At 42.3% G+C, this 19,436-nt stretch overlaps 1 pseudogene across 1 annotated transcript; it reads right to left on the bottom strand.

Annotated features, from left to right (window-relative positions):
- Positions 1–10,877: 10,877 nt before the first annotated feature.
- On the bottom strand, positions 10,878–16,666 carry LOC147912159 (methyl-CpG-binding domain protein 3-like 2B pseudogene; annotated as a pseudogene). Its single transcript, XR_015550170.1, has 3 exons — positions 16,661–16,666; positions 14,029–14,163; positions 10,878–11,568 (listed from the first exon to the last, which is right to left on the bottom strand). The product of XR_015550170.1 is annotated as a methyl-CpG-binding domain protein 3-like 2B pseudogene (transcript).
- Positions 16,667–19,436: the final 2,770 nt, after the last annotated feature.

Genomic DNA, 19,436 nt, shown 5'->3' with positions numbered 1-19,436 from the left:
CTCCCAGGACATGTCCTCCCAGTTTACCAACAAAACAAGCACGAGCTGCCAGAGCTTATCCATGTAGATGCTGGGTCCTCCCCTCTCTCAGTCCAAGAAACCATTCATTCTTCATTCCTTCAACCAGTCCCTGTTCACTGAGCATCTCCCACAGGCTCTCTCTGTCTCTGTCTCTCCCTGAGTCTCTGTCTCTGACTCATCTGCCAGCATCGTTCTTATGCAGGAATTTTCCAGAGTGGAAACTCCTTTATCTGTGGAGCACTGAGCCCACCCCACCCATCTGCCACATCTGCCATCAGACAATGGGGGTGGGTGAATGCTCTGGCTATCCCTGTCCCATGGTGTCCTGGGGAGTGGGCAGTGGCTCCAGCCCCATCTTGGGCCAGACGGTGGTCCTCAGCTGGGGGGACTGCCCCGCAGACAGGCCAAGATCCCCAGTTCATAAACATGTGAGTTGGACCCCCCATGCTGTGTTACTCACTCCCGGCCCACACAGGCGGCCTCAACCTGTAGAATCAGCAAGAACCCCCAAATCTCCAAAATATATAAAGAACTCACACAGCTCAACAACAAAAGAAACTAACAACCTAATTAAAAAATGGGCAAAAGACCTGAACAGACATTTCTCCAAAGAAGGTATACAGATGGCCAACAGGCACATGAAAAGATGTTCAACTTCATTAACTATCAGGGAAATGCTAATCAAAACTACAATGAGATATCACCTCACTCCCATCGGAATGGCTATAATTAACAAGACAGGAAACAACATGTGTTGGAGAGGATGTGGGGAGAAAGGAACTCTCATACACTGCTGGTGGGAGTGCAAACTGGTGCAGCCACTATGGAAAACAGTATGGAGATTCCTCAAAAAATTAAGAATAGAACTACCATATGATCCAGCTATTCCACTGCTGGGTATTTATCCAAAGAACTTGAAAACACCAATGTGTAAAGATACATACACCCCTGTGTACATTGTAGCGTTATTCACAATAGCAAGACTTGGAAGCAACCTAAGTGCCCAGCAAGGGATGAATGGATAAAGAAGATGTGGTATATATACGCAATGGAATACTACTCAGCCATAAGAAACAATGAAATCTAGCCATTTGTGACAACATGGATGGACATCGAGGGTATTATGCTGAGGGAAATAAGTCAGAGGGAGAAGGTCAAATACCGTATGATCTCACTCATAACTAGAAGATGAAAACAACAACGAACAACCACAGAGAGACAGAGATTGGATTGGTGGTTACCAGAGTGGAAGGGGTAAGGGAGGGGAGCTAAAGGGATGATTAGGCACATGTGTGTGGTGATGGATTGTAATTAGTATTTGGGTAGTGAACATGATGTAATCTATGCAGAAACAGAAGTATAATGATGTACACCTGAAATTTATACAATGTTATAAACCGATGTTACTGCAATATAAAATAAATAAATATATATAACAAAAGATGTCAGGGGGCCGGCCTGGTGGCGTAAGCGGTTAAGTGTGCACGGTCCACTTCGGCGGCCTGGGGTTCGCAGGTTCAGATCCCGGGCGTGCACCGACGCATAGCTTGTCAAGCTATGCTGTGGCGGCATCCCATATAAAGTAGAGGAAAATGGGCACAGATGTTAGCCCAGGGCCAATCTTCCTCAGCAAAAAGAGGAGGATTGGCAAAGGATGTTAGCTCAGGGCTGATCTTCTTCACCAAAAAAAAAAAAAAAGGAAAAATAAAAAAAGATGTCAGAAGATATATGAAAAACCCAAAACAAGAACCCCCAAGAGATTACAAAATGATGAGGAAGAACTGCTTTTTCTTCCCACCTGGGGGCAGCACCTCCAAGCTCAAGGGGCTGAGGGCTGCATCAAAATTAGAACCATGACGACTGCATTCCAGAGCTCAAACGAGACCCACCCCGCACCGCGGGGTCAGGGCGCTGCCAGCCACACACACACAGAAGGGATGTGGGACAAGCTGAGTCCCATATGCCACAGGAAGTGAGGAGGATGCAGAAACCCCCACCACTCTTGGGCTGCTGGCAAACCCAAAGGGCTCTCATTTAGACCAGACTAAGCTTCCCCAGCCCCAAACCTTCCCTGGGACAGAAATGTCCCCTAGAACTCTCCAGAAATGTGCCCCTCCCATTTGCACACTCTCAGAGGTGGGGAGCTCACTACCTCAAGTCTGTTGTTAGAAATCTCACCTCCTCCCAGGAGTCGTAGGTAAACCTCTGTGCTCTCTGCTTGCCACTCCCCTGCCCGGGGCACCAGAGAGGTCCTCCCATCTGTGTCCACACACACCCTTGGAGTCTAGTCTCTCCTAAGCCCACTGTCCCCAATTTCTTCCACTTCTGGTTTTAAGTCATTCATGCATTCATTCCACAAACATGCATTGACCACCCACTATGTGCCCGGCACTGGGCTGAAATCTAAGGAAACCACAGTGAACAGGAAATTGGTCTCTGCCTACCAGACCCTCCTTGAAGAGTCTGACAGGAAAAGGTGGATGGGTCACATCCCTTTTCTAGACACATTTCTTCCACTGACTTCCAACTTGCTGGTATCTATTTCACACACTGACCCACAAGTCCTTTCCTTCTAACACCCCGAAACTACCCACCTTGCTCCATCCTTCCTACCCAGCCCAGGCCCCTTCACTGCTCACCTGAAGACTGTGGGGACCTCCTCCCTGGTGTCCTGGTCACACCCTTTACCCTCCAGAAGACACTTGTAGAGGATTTTTGCAAAAACACAGTTAAGAACACTCTGGGGGCCGGCACCGTGGCTTAGCGGTTGAGTGCGCGCGCTCTGCTACTGGCGGCCCGGGTTCGGATCCCGGGCGTGCACTGGCACAATGCTTCTCGGCCATGCTGAGGCCCGTCCCACATATGGCAACTAGAAGGATGTGCAACTATGACATACAACTATCCAGTGGGGCTTTGGGGAAAAAAATGGGGGAGGATTGGCAATAGATGTTAGCTCAGAGCTGGTCTTCCTCAGCAAAAAGAGGAGCATTAGCATGGATGTTAGCTCAGGGTTGATCTTCCTCACCAAAAAAAAAAAAAGAACACTCTGGTGGCTTTCCATCATGTGTAAAACAAAATCCAAATTCTTACCACAGCCCTGAATCCTCTGCCAATCTCTCCACACTTCTCCTTGGCTTTCCTTCTGACCCCCTTCACCCCAGCCACACCACTCACCTTTCTGTTCCTAAAACATGCTCTTATGGGCTGCATTGGGTTCTCCCAAAGTTCATATGTTGAAGTCCTAACCCCAGGACCTCAGAATGTAGCTGTGTTTGGAGATCGGGTCTTTACAGAGGTGATTAGGCTAAGATGAAGTCATTAGGGTGGGCTCTAATCAAACATGACTGGTGTCCCTATAAAGAGGGGCTGTTATGACATGGACAACACAGCCAGAGGGAAGACCTGGTGAGGACACAACGAGAAGACAGCCACCTACAAGCCAAGGCGAGAGGCCTCAGAAGCAACCAACCCCGCCGATGCCTTGATCTCAGACTTCCAGCCTCCAGAATGTGAGAAAATACGTCTGTTGTTTAAGACTCTTAGTCTGTGATATTTTGTTATGGCAGCCCTAGCAGACTAAGAGAGATTTTAGTACCAAGTCTGGTTCCGAAGGTAGTTATAATTACCAGCTATGACCATGTGACCAGTTACAGAAAAGAGGACTGTAGTTGTCATAAGTATTTCTTCCTTGTTTTGTTATGAATATGTGTGTGTGTGTACATAGTGTGTGTATATACACACACATATAAGTGTGTGTGTATAGTAAGCAAATATCTTTGTTTTCTTCCCTGTCTTATCCCCGTATCATGTAACATAAGGTATATTGACTTTATATCACAGTATTTAAGTTACAAGATGTGAAGGAGAAGAGTAAACATCACTCAAGGACTTTATCTCCTCTTCTGGGACAAGGGTAACTGCATTTTTGGTTGCACACAAGAGAGTTTTTTATCATATTAGGTGGAAGTATGATCTTGTTATCTTTATTTGCAGATTAAGTATCGTGTTTGTGCCAAGGTGACAATGGGTGGACTTGTGATGGTTAATTTTATGTGTCAACTTGGCTGGGCTGTGATTCCCAGATGTTTGTCAAACACCAGTCTAGATGTTTCTGTGAAGGTATTTTTTAGATAAAACTAATGTTTAAATCAATGGACTTTGAGTAAAACAGACTACCCTCCATAATGTGAGTGGGCCTCATCTAATCAGTTGAAGGCCTTAAGAGAACAGACACTGACTTCTCCCAAGGAAGGAGGAATTCTGACAGCAGACTGCCTTCAGACTCAAACTGTAACTCTTCCTATGTCTCCAGTTTGTGGGACTACCTTGCAGATTTTGGGCTTGTCAGCCTCCACAATAGTGTGAGCTAATTTCTTACAGTAAATCCCTCTTTCTTTCTACATATACGTGCTATTGGTTCCATTTCTCTGGAAAACGCTGACTAATATTTATGCCTAGCCTCCTTCCTACCTCAGGACCTTTGCATCTGTTAGTCCCTCTACTCAGAATGCTCCTTCTCACCTCCCATCTTATCAAAGGTAGCCCCCCTTCTCAGTATGACATAAAGCTCAGATGCAATAAAAGAAATGATTAAAACAATTGACTTCATTCAAACATCAAAAAAAAAAATCTGTAGGGTAGGGGTCGGCCCAATGGTGTAGTGGTTCAGTTTGTGCACTCCGCTTCAGCAGCCCAAGGTTTGCAGGTTCAGATCCCAGGCACAGACCTACGCATTGCTCACCAAGCCATGCTGTGGCAGCGTCCAATATAGAAAATAGAAGAGGATGGCACAGGTGTTAGCTCAGGGACAACCTTCCTCACCAAAAGAATAAAAAACAAAAATCTGCAAGGTAAAAATCACACTGAACAAAGTCAAGACAAATGACAATTAAAAAAATAAATTAAATAAATAATATGCATAATATATACATAATAATGTACAGTGATTTTGTAATCTCCGGTAGTTTATGGAGAAGTTACTAGGTCTATCATTATACCAAAAGTCAACAGTGATACGATGCTATTGTATCTTCAGTGCCTTATTTCTGTTTGTTCAGTTTTCTCCAGTATTACTATCTGTTTATATATCCAGTCTCCCCACTTATCTATCTACCCAGTCTTTTGATCTCAACATCTTGTTTCTGTGTCCACTCCATCTGTCTCCTTCCCTTTCTCCATTCATTTATTCATTCATCCGTTAACTCATCCCATTCTTTTTATTGACTGTGTCTCTCCATCCATCCATCCATCCATCCATCCATTCTTGCCATTCTGTTGTTAAAGAAATACTTTTTACATATTTACTGTTAAAATTCCAACAGTGATGGTACTACAAAAGAAAACTGTAGGCTGATTTACGTAAAATAGATGTAAACCTCATAAATGCAAATTTACTCCCAGAGGTCTCATAAAAAAATAACACACCAGGATCAATTAAGGTTTCTCTCAGCAATAAATATTCAACATTATTGATGAAATATATACAATTAACAAGTTAAGGAACAAATAATTACTTCAATGGAAATCAATAAATACTTTGATTAAAGCTTGACAAAATTCTGAACAGTTTAGAAATGGAAGAAGAAAATTAATTTGATAAACATTATATCCAAAAGTGTACTACAAACACTATATTTGATGGTGAAAACATGAGTAGCTTTCCCACTGAAAACAGAAGAGATAGAAGGAGCCCATTATCAACATTGCAATCATGCATCATATTCACAAGATAAACAGAAAAATATGAGAGACAAAGAATGGAAAAGGAGATTCAAAGCTGCCATGACAAGATCATATATCTTAAAAGTGCAAGAGAGTCAACCTACCCAAATGTAAGAACCAAGAAGTGAGGTCAAGATTGATACAAGAAATAATACTTTTCTTATACCGCATAAATAACCGGTTGGAAAATGTGGCAGAGAAAAGAATTTCCCTTCACTGTAGAAACAAATTCCCAACAAAATAACCAGGGATAAGTATGACAAGAAAATACGTTAGCCTTATACGTAAATGTATGTATAAGTATGTATGTCTATATACATGTGTGTGTACATGTAAGTATATATATGTGTGTATATATGTGTGTGTGTATATATCACATTAATAAAGGATGGTGAATAAGAGCACTCACTATTACAAATCTATGTTTTCCTCCAAATTAACCTATAAATTCTATACATTACCAGCTCAAATTTGAAGTAATTATTATAACATTTGACAAGCTAATTCTAAAGACCAAAGGAAAGAGAAAATCTGCAATAACAGCCTCAAAGACTTTGCAAAAGGCAACAATGAGGAGAAAAATGTGCCACCAGTCATCAAAACATAGCAAAAAAGTTAAGCATATTAAAAATGTGGTATTTGTTCAAGAGGAAAAAAAATCAATGAAATTCAGAGCTCAGAAACAGAATGATTTATAAGTAGGAATTTAGTGTATTAAAAGAGGACATTTAATTGGTGGAAAAATTAAGGAATCTTCCATACATGCTCTGGGATCTTTGGATAACCAAGCCTAGATGAAAAGAAAGAAAGCTGTGTGCTGTCTACCAGGAAAATTAAAAAGAAAAAAATAAATGAAAAAGCCACCTGGGAGACAACATAAAGGTGGTTACTACAAACCCAATTTCACAAAGAATAGCAGACTTAGTTAGTAGATTTAAAGAGAAGAATCCAAAATGAAATTCAAAGTTGAATGGCTTAGACTTATAGTGACCCTGACATTATGAAACAAACAAGAGTTGCATGTTCATTGAACAAAGTTACGTATTATAACCTAATGACAGATGCAAGAATGGGGTAGTTTTGTCTTCTGATTCTGTTTATTTTAGGAAACATATGAATTAAAACTTAGGAAGGCTTATTGCTCCTAGAATGTATTTTATCCCTTAACCTGTGCAGAGTGTTCCTATCTGGGCTTAACAAAATAATACAGCACTTGGGAGCAAAGATGCAGCCTAAAAGCCCTGCACTGGAGGCCAAGATGGAGAAGATCTCCACAGCCACCATGACCCTGGGTGCTGTGGTAGACGGGGAGGAGGGTGACCCAGACACTGCAGAACACCAGCACGCTGAATGTCAGGAACTTGGCTTCACTGAAGGTGTCAGCATGTTCCGGGCCAGGAAAGCCACAGCGAAGCTGCACAGGGCCAAGGAGCCGAGGTATCCCAGGAGACAGTAGAAGGCAGTGACCGAGCCCTTGTTGCACATGATGATGATGTGGTCATGGTCAGAGTGTGCATCTGTGTCAATGAAGGGAGGAGAGGTTCCCAGCCAGATCCCACAGACACTTAGCGGGATAAAGGAGCAGATGGGAATGATGAAGTTAGGTGCCCCTGACACCAACCACTGCCTCATCCTTCTCCCTGGTGCAGTGAGCTTGAAGGTCACAACCACAGTCATAGTTTTGGCCAAGACAGTGGAAACAGCCACAGTAAAAACAACTCCAAATGTGATCTGTTGAAGAATGCAGGTGGTTGTGTTGGGACGACCAATGAAGAGTAAGGAGCAGAGGAAGCAGAGGGTGAGGGAGATGAGCAGGATGTAGCTGAGAGTCCGATTATTGGCCTTGACTATGGGAGGGTCTAGGTGCTTCACAAAGACCCCCAGGACCACAGCTGTGAGGACAGAGAAGCACAGAGCTGTGCAGGCCAGGGCCATCCCCAAGGGGTCCTCATAAGCCAGAAAGGTGACAGCTTTTTGGAGGCAGCGATCTCGGTCTCTGTTGGCGTACTGATGATCTGGACACGTCACACACTGATCCATGTCTGGGGAGAGATGCAAAGTGTCATCAGCCCAAGTTTAGTAATTCTCTCTTATTCACAGACCCCCAAATAAGGGCATTGGACAAGTTAGCCAAAGTGTCCTTCGTTTCTCTAAATTCAAAATAAAAGAATGCTCTGCAAAGACTGATTCCCAATTAATACTGCTCATCTTTTTGGTTAAGTAAACAAAGCTGTTATTTTTCTCAGTATTTGTTTTGCATCTTCATGAGAGCACTTTTTTCTCAGAAGAAAGCAAGATGTTCCTATCTCAATGAATTTTACCCCTATGAGCTATGGCCTGGATTATTCATTCAATGAGCAAGCACTTTTTGGAAAACCAAAATGAGCCAGATAATTTGGTACATTCTAGGGAAACAGAGATGACCAAGTCATAGAACTCACTCCCAGGGAATTTCAAAATGACACTCTTTCTGATATCTAAAGTCATCTATCTAATCAGACTTGAATTGTCGTGAGCCCAAGTGATCAATCTAGTGCTGCAGAAATGACATCTCACATCTCACATCTCAATGTCTCACATCCGAGGCTATGCCATAAAACACACTGAAGCTTCCTCCTTGGTCTCTTAGATTGCTCCCTCTCTAGGGGAAGCCATCTATCACACTGTGAGGATACTCAAGCAGCCCTGTGGAGAGTTCATGTTTAGAGGAACCAACTTGTTAGAATCAACTGCTAGCATTCAGTGAGCAACCTGGGAAGATCTTCTTACCCCAGTAACTCTAATTAATGTGTGCTAAAATATTTAGGGGTGATGTCTACTGCTGTCTGCAACCTACTTCAAAATTCATTAAAAAAAAAAAGGATTTGTGGATGATAGAGGGGTGGCAGTGGCAAAGCAAGTCCAGTAAAATGTTAGTGATGGAATCTAGGTGGTGGACTGTCTTCATTAGGGCTACCATAACAAAGTACCACAGACAAGGGGGCTTAACAGCAGAAATTTACTTTCTCACAATTCTGGAGGCCGGAAGTCCAAGATCAAGGTGCTGGCAGGATTAGTTTCTCCTGAGTCCTCTCTGCTTGGCTTGTAGATGACCACCCTCTTGCTGCCTCTTTATGTGGTCCTCCCTTTGTGCATGTGTGTCCCTGACATATCTAGGTCTGTATGTCCTAATCTCCTTTTATAAGGACACTGATCAAATTGGACTAGGGTCCACCCTAATAACCTCATTTTATCTCGATTACCTCTTTAAAGTCCCAACCTCCAAATACAGTCACATTAGGAGGTATTAGGGATTCAACACATGAATGTGGGAGGCAGAGTGGGGGGGAAGAATTCAGTATGTAACAGAGTATTCACTGTAAAAGTCTTTCAAATTATGTCCATGCTTGAAAAGTTTTCATAATAAAGTGCATGCAGGTGATATGCTAAGTCAGGAAAGAAAAAACAGAAAAAAAAGTCCTGTCGGAACCACCAGTTGGTCTGTGGAGTAAGGATTATTGGAGATTTAAACGTAAAAATTAGAACTATAAAAGTCCTAGAAGAAACCAAAGGATAAATATTTTACACATAATCTCAGAGGAGAGATGGTCTTTTTAAGGTATAGTGTAAAAGAAGAAACAAAATTAATACATTTGATTTCATTTAAGAAATCTGCGTGGCAACGACTAGAGGCAAAGATAAAAAAAAGGAAAAGTGGAAAATATTGGCAACTCCTCAAAAAAAGCTAATTTATTAATATTAAGGAACCCCTATCAACCAAAAAAAAAAAAGACCAAACTCCATTGGAGAAATGGACAAAGGAACAATACGAAGATAAAACAACGAGATGCCTTTTTTTATTCATCAGATTAGGAATATTTACTGTTTGTTTTATATGTTGATGTATTAGGACGTAGAGAAGGTGGCACTCTGATACCACAGTGAACAGGGAGTGAATTTGAACAACCTCCGCCTCCGCACACGAGGACCTTGGCAGACAGAGAGACCTCAGCGGAGCCCGGGACCTGGCAGGGAGAGACGGAAAGAGACGAACTGTGGCCGCGAAATTGGAGAAAGCCAAAAACAGTCGGAGAGAGACGAACCCGAACCGCTGAGCCGAGGAGCGGCGGGGAGAGGCGGAGGGAGCCGAGGCGGCCAGAAAGAGCCGAAGATGGACGGAAAGAACCGAAGATGTGAGGAAACGGCCGGCGTCCGGCGGAAGGACCCGAGACTTGGCGGGAGGAGCCGAGCCCAGCCGAAAAGCGGCGAGAGGCGGCGGAGAGAGCCGAGCCCCGGGGCCGCGGGGAAGAGCTGACAGGTCGTGGTCGGTGAAGCGAGAACAGGCGGTTGGCGCCGCAGAAGGAAGCGGAGGCGAGGACGGCGGAGAGTGAAGGCGACCGCGCTGGATGGGGCCGTGGACGTGGAGCCCGGAGCCTTCGACGCGCCCGAGCCGCCCCGAGCGCCCCCACGGAGGGTCGTGGACCCGGTCCCCGCTGCCCTCCTCCCCGCTCCTCCGGCCCCGCCGCTGCCCACGGCGCGGGGCGCTCTGGCCGGACAGCGGCGTGTCCTCCGCCCACGACGAGGACGCGCGTGTCCCCGCGGCTGCATCCTCCGGACGTGATGGCCGCGTGGAGTCTGGCGCCGATGTCCGCGCGGGGACTGACCCCGGGGTGCAGCCTCTGACCCGCGCTGAGCCCGCGGACCCAGCCCGTGGGGAAGCCGCTGGGGGTGAGTAAAAATGTCTTATGTCTGAATTAGCATTTGGCAAAAATAAAAAAAAAAGCATGCAACTTATGTTAGAATGAGATATAAAAGCAAGCGTAATAAAATAAGATTTTTATGGAATCAAATTAATTTAACATTAAAAAATGAGCTGTTTACAGTGGGTATCATCCTTTCCTGAGTATAAGAATTATAAGAAAATATTATACTAAATAATACCTTAGGCTAAATTACCTCGGAAGAATTTAATATAAAAGTGAATAAAAATCATGGTAAAGAGAAATTGCAGTGTACCAGGACAAACAGATCTTCTTTCTTGTCACACGAAACCCTCCCTCTCCCCCACAAGACCATCTACTCTTCATTTTTGTCTCTCAAGAGTTTAAGAAAGTATAATTTTAACACAACCAAGCATAGTAGTCCAGAAGAAGCAGGAGTAACATTAAATGAGGCGAGTGAAACTGAGGGCTGCTCATGGGGAACCGCTTCCCCAGGGCCACACCACTCGGCTTCTTCAGCAGGACCTTCTCCTGTTTTCCATCAGGTCTCAGAACATCCTTCTTGGCTCCTTGCTCTCTCTGCCTCCCTGGCAAACCTGTCTGCCCTCAGGGCCTCACCCTTGCCTTTTTCACTTTCAGACTCTGTCTGCAGATGTCTCCATAAGCTACCGGCTGTCTGCAGAGTGGCTGTGAGAGACAGATACCCGCTCCTGGGATCATCTCTGCCCCGTCTGAAGACTGTGCAGCGGTGGGCTCGGGGCTGGTGTGTAGAGACCCAGCACCAACACAGCCCAGGGATTCACCTGGACTAGGAGGTGCAATTATTTTTAAGGTATTTGTGATATGGAAAGTACTTAAAAGTTCTCCTTCACTGCTGCAGGCCTGGCGTCCCTGCAGTCTCCTGTGTGCAGAGTTGCTGGGGCTTCTGCAAGGTCTCCTCCCGTTGACTATACCTGACTTCATTGCCAGGGTGGGAAGGTATCCTTGTGACAGGCCTCTGGAAAATGGAGCTGGTGAGTCTTGTAGGAAGTGCAGACCTTTCCCGATGTCTCTGCTTGGTCTTAGTTAAATGGACTTATCTTTTCTTCTCTGAAGTCTGGGGCATCCTATTTCTTTTGAGCTTCCCCTTTGAAAACAAACTGAAATGTGCAATTGGAATAAAATGAAGAACACTCTCAGCTCATTTGGATCTTCCACCCTCCTCTCTCCCTGGGGAAATGTGTTTCAGATTGGCCTGTGCATCACAATCATCTGGAGGGTTGTTAAAATTCAGATTTCTGGACCTCAACCCAAGTAGGTCCAGGGTGGGGCCAAGAATGTGCACGTCTAGGTGTTCCCGGATGATGCTGGTGCTGCTGGCACAGGCCCCTCACATTGAGAAGTAGATCCTGGGACATCAAGCTGATATGAGTCAAGGACAGAAAGCTCTGATCATTACCCAGTGCCACCTCCAGACCGTTTCCCTCTACCGTCCTTCTCTGAGGATGTCCCCCCTTCTCATCCTTGTCACAGTCAACTAAACACATGCTGGTACCCCCTGACCCACCATCATGTGGATCCACAGATCACAGGTATCTTTGTATCCCAAGATTTAGGTTTTCAGTGTCTCTCTTTTACTCTGCTTTAGGACACAATCACCTCATTTTCCTAGCTCCTTTAATGCCTCGTCTCCAATGAAATCATATTACCTCTCAACCCTTAGGTGCTCACTTCACTTGCACTCCCACATCCCATCTTCATTCAAATATTCTCCTGTTCATAAATAAATAACTCACACAGACCATATTCCCATCACACAGTTGCATCCACTGTAAATAACCATTTTTCCTCCCCTGACTCTTCCTCTCTCCTCCTACTCCTCCCTGTTACTCTCGGCTCCACCATCTGGCTTAACAGAACAATTGATGCTTCTTAGAAGTCAATCCTGCTCCCACGTTTGTTACACATCCACACCCTCTTCTAGGCCATCCCATCCATTTCCCTGGCTTCAGATACCATTGATGAACTAGAAATGCCCATTGAGTCAGCAAGATCTGACTTCACCCTCAGATCCAAATACCCATCTGCCCACTCACCACATCAGTGACAACTCGACGACTCAGCTCACAGTGAGCAGGTCCCAAGTTGAAACAGCCAGTTCTCCAAATAATCACCCATATCTCAGGGTCCCCTAAACTCACTTGTTGGTACTAATATCCTGTCTACCCCTGAGTGTCATTCTGGACACCCTGCCACCCCACACTCGTTCATCAGTGAACCATCCATCCACCCTCCTGAATCCACCTAAAGATTCTCAACTTGTGAATAATTCTTTAGCACCTTTCAGATTCCCTACAAAATACCATTTCCACAGAGTGACCTTTCCTGATCCAGCCATCAAAATTAATATCACATTTTCTCTGTGTTAATTTTTTTCAATTTTTAATTGTATGTGTATAGTATTATCTATTTATTTCATAGTGTTTTTCTCACTAAATTGGATACTCCATGAAGAGAAGACTAATGTGGACTTTGTTTTATGCTGCCATATTCAGTCATTTATTTGCCCATCGAAGGTGCTTAGATATATTTATTGAAAGAAATTATTCAGATTCCAAAAAGAACTAAATTTTTCAAAGAAATTCACTCAACCACAATTATACAATGATATAATCTGTTTTGTGGTATACTGCAATAAATTATCACTAAGATTTCAAATCCTTTCTCTGTAATCCATTATAAGATTACAGTCATAATAATCTGTTTAAAATGTAAATCTAGTCAGTGCACTTTTCCTTTTAAATCTCTCATTTCTGTCTTCAGAAGATATTTTTTTAAAAGTGAAACCATAAACCTCACATCATTCCTATTGTCCTGCCATAATTATTAATACCACCTCTTTCGTTCCCCAGCATGTCCCAGTTTGGAGGAAAAATTAGTTGATCCTCCCATTTATTGAGCACCTATTATAAGCCAAGGTATGTACTAAAACCTGTGATCCAGAACTTAACAAAGTCACTGCCCCTCTTTATTTTAATCTTGGTGAGAGGAAAGAGTTAATAAACAGACTGAGGAATCTCTATTATAGTGTCAGGTATAATTAAGTGCTGTGATAAACAGTAAGGCCAAGACAGAGACAGAGAAAGAGGGAGGGATAGAGGAAAAGTGGTAAGGACGGATGAAGGGAGAAAGAAATTAACTACGTAATTATTGATGATGAAGAGATTAGGGAAGGACTAACTGATGAGGTGATATTTGAGCACAGAACTGAATTTTTCTTAAAAAAGACCAAGCACATTGTGGGTAAAGAATTTTCCAGAGAGGGGAACAACTTAAACAGTGCAGGGCCGAATACTACACCACTTCCTAGTGATGTTGTTGGTTAAAAATAAAACAAAACCATCTAGCCTATTATCCCAGAAAACTTCACATAGAAAAAAGTACAATACCTTGAACATGACTTAACAAACATTAACACCTAGGAAACAACTTTAATAATAAGATATCTTCTTGTTTTAAGAGCTTCTCTCTGGGAACTTAAAGAGGTTTCACAGAAGAACAAAGTGTACAAACAGACACTTGTGGTCCATGTGGATTCCATGCTCACCAGAATAGGCTGGCTTGGAAAACAGGCCGATGCAGGTTCCTCCATGGCTGCAGAGTTGTCCTGCTGACCCCACTCCTGATGTGCAGACAGCCCGTGGATTGCTGGGAAATGCAGTGACTTCTGCCTCTGATTCCCCTTTTATGGAGGAAGGAAGTGGATAGTCCAATCAGTTGATAATCCAGAGGAGACATCCTATCTCTTATCAATGGGCTTTGAGAGATTCCTAAAGCTTTATACCAAAACACAAAAATGTAGTGTTATTGACACTGTCATAAACTGTTGGTAGATGAAAAAATTTAATACATTTGTGTACAGGGAGGTGGTATTTGCAGTTTCTATCAACATTTTACTGTTTCCATTTTCTCCTACTATGGATACCTCTTATAAAAATAGGAATGGAAGTTTTATTTAAAAAAATTTCCACACAAGGGCCGGCCCCCGTGGTGTAGTGGTTAAGTGCACACGCGCACTCGTCTGCTGGCGGCCCAGTTTTGGATCCCAGGCGTGCACCGATGCACCGCTTGTCAGACCGTTCTGTGGCAGCGTCACATATAAAGTGGAGGAAGATGAGCATGGGTGTTAGCCCAGGGCTGATCTTCCTCACACACACACACAAAAAATTTCCACCCAACTTATGTTTTAATAGGAAAAAATTAGAGACTGTGTAAATGTTTATCAATAAAAGAATGTCCAAAATATTTATTAACAAGTCTATAGAATATATCACAAAGCCATTAAAAAGAAATTAATATTTTGTGCATTTATATTTCACCTAATTACCAGTAAACTTGAGATTATTTCAACCATCTTAATCTTCCCCTTTCCTTTAACCTAAATAATTAATGTTCTTTACGCTCTTTACTTCACTTTGATTTAACTATTTTATTATTTCTTTGTCCCTCTATAAACTTGTTAGTTGCAATCATATTGAAATCTTTGTATAGTTACACAAATGGATAAATCAGGAATCCTTTATTTAATATAGTCTAATACAAATAATTACTTTTATCACCTCCCCCAAATGCTAATACCTTAAACACTTCTCATTCTATTTTAACCTTCCTGACTTTCGTATTACTGTTGCCATGCATTTTAATTCTACAATATTTTAATCTTCATGAGAGATTTCTAGAAATGCTTCATAAAAAAAATTCATTTGTATTTATTTATAAATTATCCTTTCCTTACCTCTTATTCCTTCCTGTATTCCTGGTTTTCAACCTGGGGTTATTTTCCTTTGGACTTATTAACTCACTCTAGTATTTTGTCTAATTCAAGGCTACTAACAATGAAATGTTTCACTCTAAGTTTTTCTTAAGACATCTTTACTTGGGTGAGTATTGCTGCTGGGTGCAGAATTCCCGTTTGACATCAGATTTCTTTTAGCATTTAAAAATGGTGCTCTGTTGGGGCCGGCCCGGTGGTGCAAGTGGTTAAGTGCTTGCGCTCCGCTGTGGCAGCCCGGGGTTCGCTGGTTCAGATCCCGGGCACACACCAGTGCACCACTTGTCAAGCCATGCTGTGGCGGCATACCATATAAAGTGGAGGAAGATGGGCACGGATTTTAGCCCAGGGCCGATCTTCCTAAGCAAAAAAAAAAAAAAGAGGAGGATTGGCAGATGTTAGCTCGGGGCTGATCTTCCTCACACACAAAAAAATGGTGGTCCGTTGATGTCTATCTTACTTAATTTATGTTTAGATGTCAACTATTAGCCTTATTCTTGCTTATTTGGCCTCTGTAGTCTCTAAAATCTTTTACATTAACTTTGATTTTTATACCATAGTGTAGCTCATTAATGTTTCCTGTGTATTCATTCTGCTTAGAGAAATGTTGAATTAATTGAATCTGTGGGTTGATGCCTTTCATCAGCTTAGAACATGCTTGTGTATTTTCACTTCTGATATCAATTCCTCTCACATTCTCACTCCACCTTTAATCATATCCCACTTCTCTTTTAACTTTGTTCTGAGTTTTCCAATATTGTTCACCCTATGCTTTTGTTGGGAGATTTGCTCTTGAACTGTCTTCCATTTTGATAAACCAGCCTTTTGCTGGACTCAATCTTTTCTTAATTACTTACATTCTTAATTTCAGTTCTAACATAAACACAATACACAGCTTTAATTTAAAAAAGATAGAGGAGAAGTTTCACAATGAGGAGAAAGTGTTTTCCTTTTGATACAATAAAACTCAAATAGATAGGAGGAAATTATAACTTGGCTCATAATAAGATATATGATGAGCCAGTATTCATCAAAATTCACCAGTAAGACAGAGAGGGTAAAAAACCTGAGTATCTTGTTCTTCGTACTGATGTGGACTACATATTGAAATGATAATATTTACATTTCTTAGGTTAAATTGAAATGTTATAAACACCAGTTTCATCTGTTTGTGTTTACTTTCTTTAACGTGTATTCTGGAAAATTTTTAATGACATAGGTCATGTGGTTATATTTCTATTGGTCTTGGCTGGATAAAGGCATGATGTAATGGTTAATTTTATGTGTCAACTTCTCTTGGCTAAGGGATGCCCAGATAGCTGGTTAAGCATTATTTCTGGGTGTGTCTGTGAGGGTGTTTCTGGAAGAGATTAGCATTTAATTTTGTAGACTATGTAAAGAGACCCACCATCATCACTGTAGGTGGGCATCATCTAATCTGTTGAGGTCTCTATACAACAAAAGGGCAAAGAAAGGGTGAATCCTTCCTCTCTTCCAGAGCTCAGACATCCATCTTTTCTTGCCCTTGGACATCAGAGGTTCTGGTTATCAGGCCTTTGGACTTTGACTGAATTATACCATCAGCTTTTCTAGTTCTCCAGCTTGCAGATGGCAGATTGTGGGACTTCTCAGCATCCATAACCTTGTGAACAAATTCCTATAATGAATCTCCACTTCTATATGTTTATATCTATTCTATTGGTTCTGTTTCTCTAGAGAACCCTGACTCATACACATGGATAACAAAGTCCATAGTAAATGCACAGGGAAGAACTTTCCTGAGGCATAGGAGGCTCCCCTACCCCTAAGAGGGAGCAACCCATCCCACCCTGGTAGCATGTGTGAGCACACACACACACACACACACACACACAAACTAAACTTGAAAATGTACTCAGGATCAAACTCTCTCTCTGCCTTAATAACAGCAGTTATTTCTACATGACATGTTATAAACTCTTGGCTCTGATTATTATCTCTTTCCTCTCACTAAGGCTAAGTCAAGGGGCGGTTAAGTGTGTGCGCTCCACTACTGGCGGCCCTGGTTCCGATCCCAGGCACGCACTGATGCACTGCTTGTCCAGCCATGCTGAGGCGGCGTCCCACATACAGCAACTAGAAGGATGTGCAACTATGACATACAACTGTCTACTGGGGCTTTGGGGAGAAAAAGGGAAAAAAAGGAGGAGGATTGGCAATAGATGTTAGCTCAGGGCTGGTCTTCCTCACACACACACAAGAAAAGACTAAGTCAAACAGGGGCAGTGAGTCTGTCTAGTTTATTTCTGGATCACAGATTTTATACAAGAGTTTTGCACCTAGTAGGTGCTCTGTAAACAGAATGACCAAATAGTTTTCCCTCCAAACTGGAACATACTGGTGAATGAAAATGTAGTATTAATAATTATGATGACAGGAGGAAAAATATCTGCTGAAGACAGAAATGCAGGATTTAAAAGTTAAGATTAACTGATCAGTTTTGAATTTTAAACAGATCATTGTGACTATAATCTCATGAACAGATTATAGGGAGAAATTATTTGGAATCCTACACTGTACTTGCTAATTTATTGCAGTATGCCATGCAAAAGATGGTATCTTTGCCTACGTGTAGTTAAATGGATGGACTTAAAATATTTCAGGAAGTAAAGTTTTAATGTTTGAAATTTATATGTATATAAATATAAAATAAATATTATACAAATAATATATCTGAGCCATTTTTGTGTGCAAAGCCATATGTGAACACTGTGGTGGGAAACATTTGAAAACTCCACGTTAGTTTTGTCTTCATGAAGTATCCAATTTAGTTGAGAAAGAACTAAATATTGAAAGAAATAGATAATTTCCATATAAGTAAAATACAAAAGAATACCAACAAAGAAGAAAAATGGAGTTTTGTAATTTAGGTTGCTAGAGCAGGAGAGTTCACTGTGTTGAAATGATATTTGTGTGAGATCTGAAAAGTGATCAGAAATAATTCAAATTCAAAACTGGAGAATCTGTAATAGGATTCAGGAGGGTGGACAGATGGTTCATTGATATGAGTGTTGGGTGGCAGGGTGTCCAGAATGACACTCAGGGTTAGAAACGGGTATTAACATAAACAAGTGAGTTTGGGGACACTGAGAGAGAAGTGAATTATTTGGGGAAGTAGTTCCTTCAACTTGGAACCCCATTCACTGTGAGTTGAGTAATTGATATCATTCATGTGGTGAGGGCGCAGATGGATATTTGGGTCTGGGGGTCAGAGTCAGATCTATGCTGATTCTTTGGACATTTTTGGTTCATTAGTGGTATTTGAAGCCAGGGAATGGATGAAATTGCCCAGCTGAGGGTGCAGATGGAGAACACATGTCACGGCTGAGTTCTGGGAAGCATCAGTCATTGTGGGTTGGTCATAAAGAGAAGCCAGGAAGTGGCTCGGGAAGTTTGGACAAGCAAGAGCTGGATAGTGTAGCACTGGTGGATCCCAAGTACGAACAGTCTTTTAAAAGGAAGTTGAAGTCCACAATGTCACATGCTACTGCAGGGCATGTCAGACAAATAATGAAAAGTCCACCATGGATTGGTAAGAGACGTGACCTGTGAGCTTAGCAAGAGAAGCATCCACAGAATGGGGATATGGGATCTCGTAGGCACTGTGGAAACAGAGGCATTGGGATGTATGTGAACTTTTCATGATGCGTCCCTGGCAGGAGGAGGAGAGGAAGGGCATGGAGGGTGAGGAGTATTAGAAATGCTGGATGAGGGATTTGTTTGTAGATGGTAGAGCATTGTGCATATTTGAAACATGTGGGATGATCCCAGTAGGGAAGTGATTGAAAATACTGTGACTATTGAAGGCATAAGGTCACTGAAATGGGAGGATGACATCAAAATCAGAAGGGTTTAAGCTGAGAAAGAAATTTATTTGGATATAACAATAGAAAAGTTGTGATAAATGAATTCATTATGAGGAATATTTGTAGATCTGATGACTAGAGAGTAAAATAGTTCTCTTCTGGTGGTTAACAATTTATCTGTGAAATATGAAGTAGGTCAGGAGAAAACAGTTTTATGGAACTAAAGAAATGGAAGGAAGTTAACAGAGCATTCAGAAAGCATTAGAGAATGCATGGAGGCCCATTGGTTGCTGTTGATTCTCTGTTGGGACCCCCAGGCTCCTCATGTGCTCTCTCTTC

Source organism: Ceratotherium simum, chromosome 39, assembly GCF_057802395.1.
Source record: "Ceratotherium simum simum isolate JZ-2026a chromosome 39, ASM5780239v1, whole genome shotgun sequence".
In the NCBI taxonomy this organism is placed as follows: domain Eukaryota; kingdom Metazoa; phylum Chordata; class Mammalia; order Perissodactyla; family Rhinocerotidae; genus Ceratotherium; species Ceratotherium simum.
This window is presented reverse-complemented; position numbering and strand designations above follow the sequence as displayed.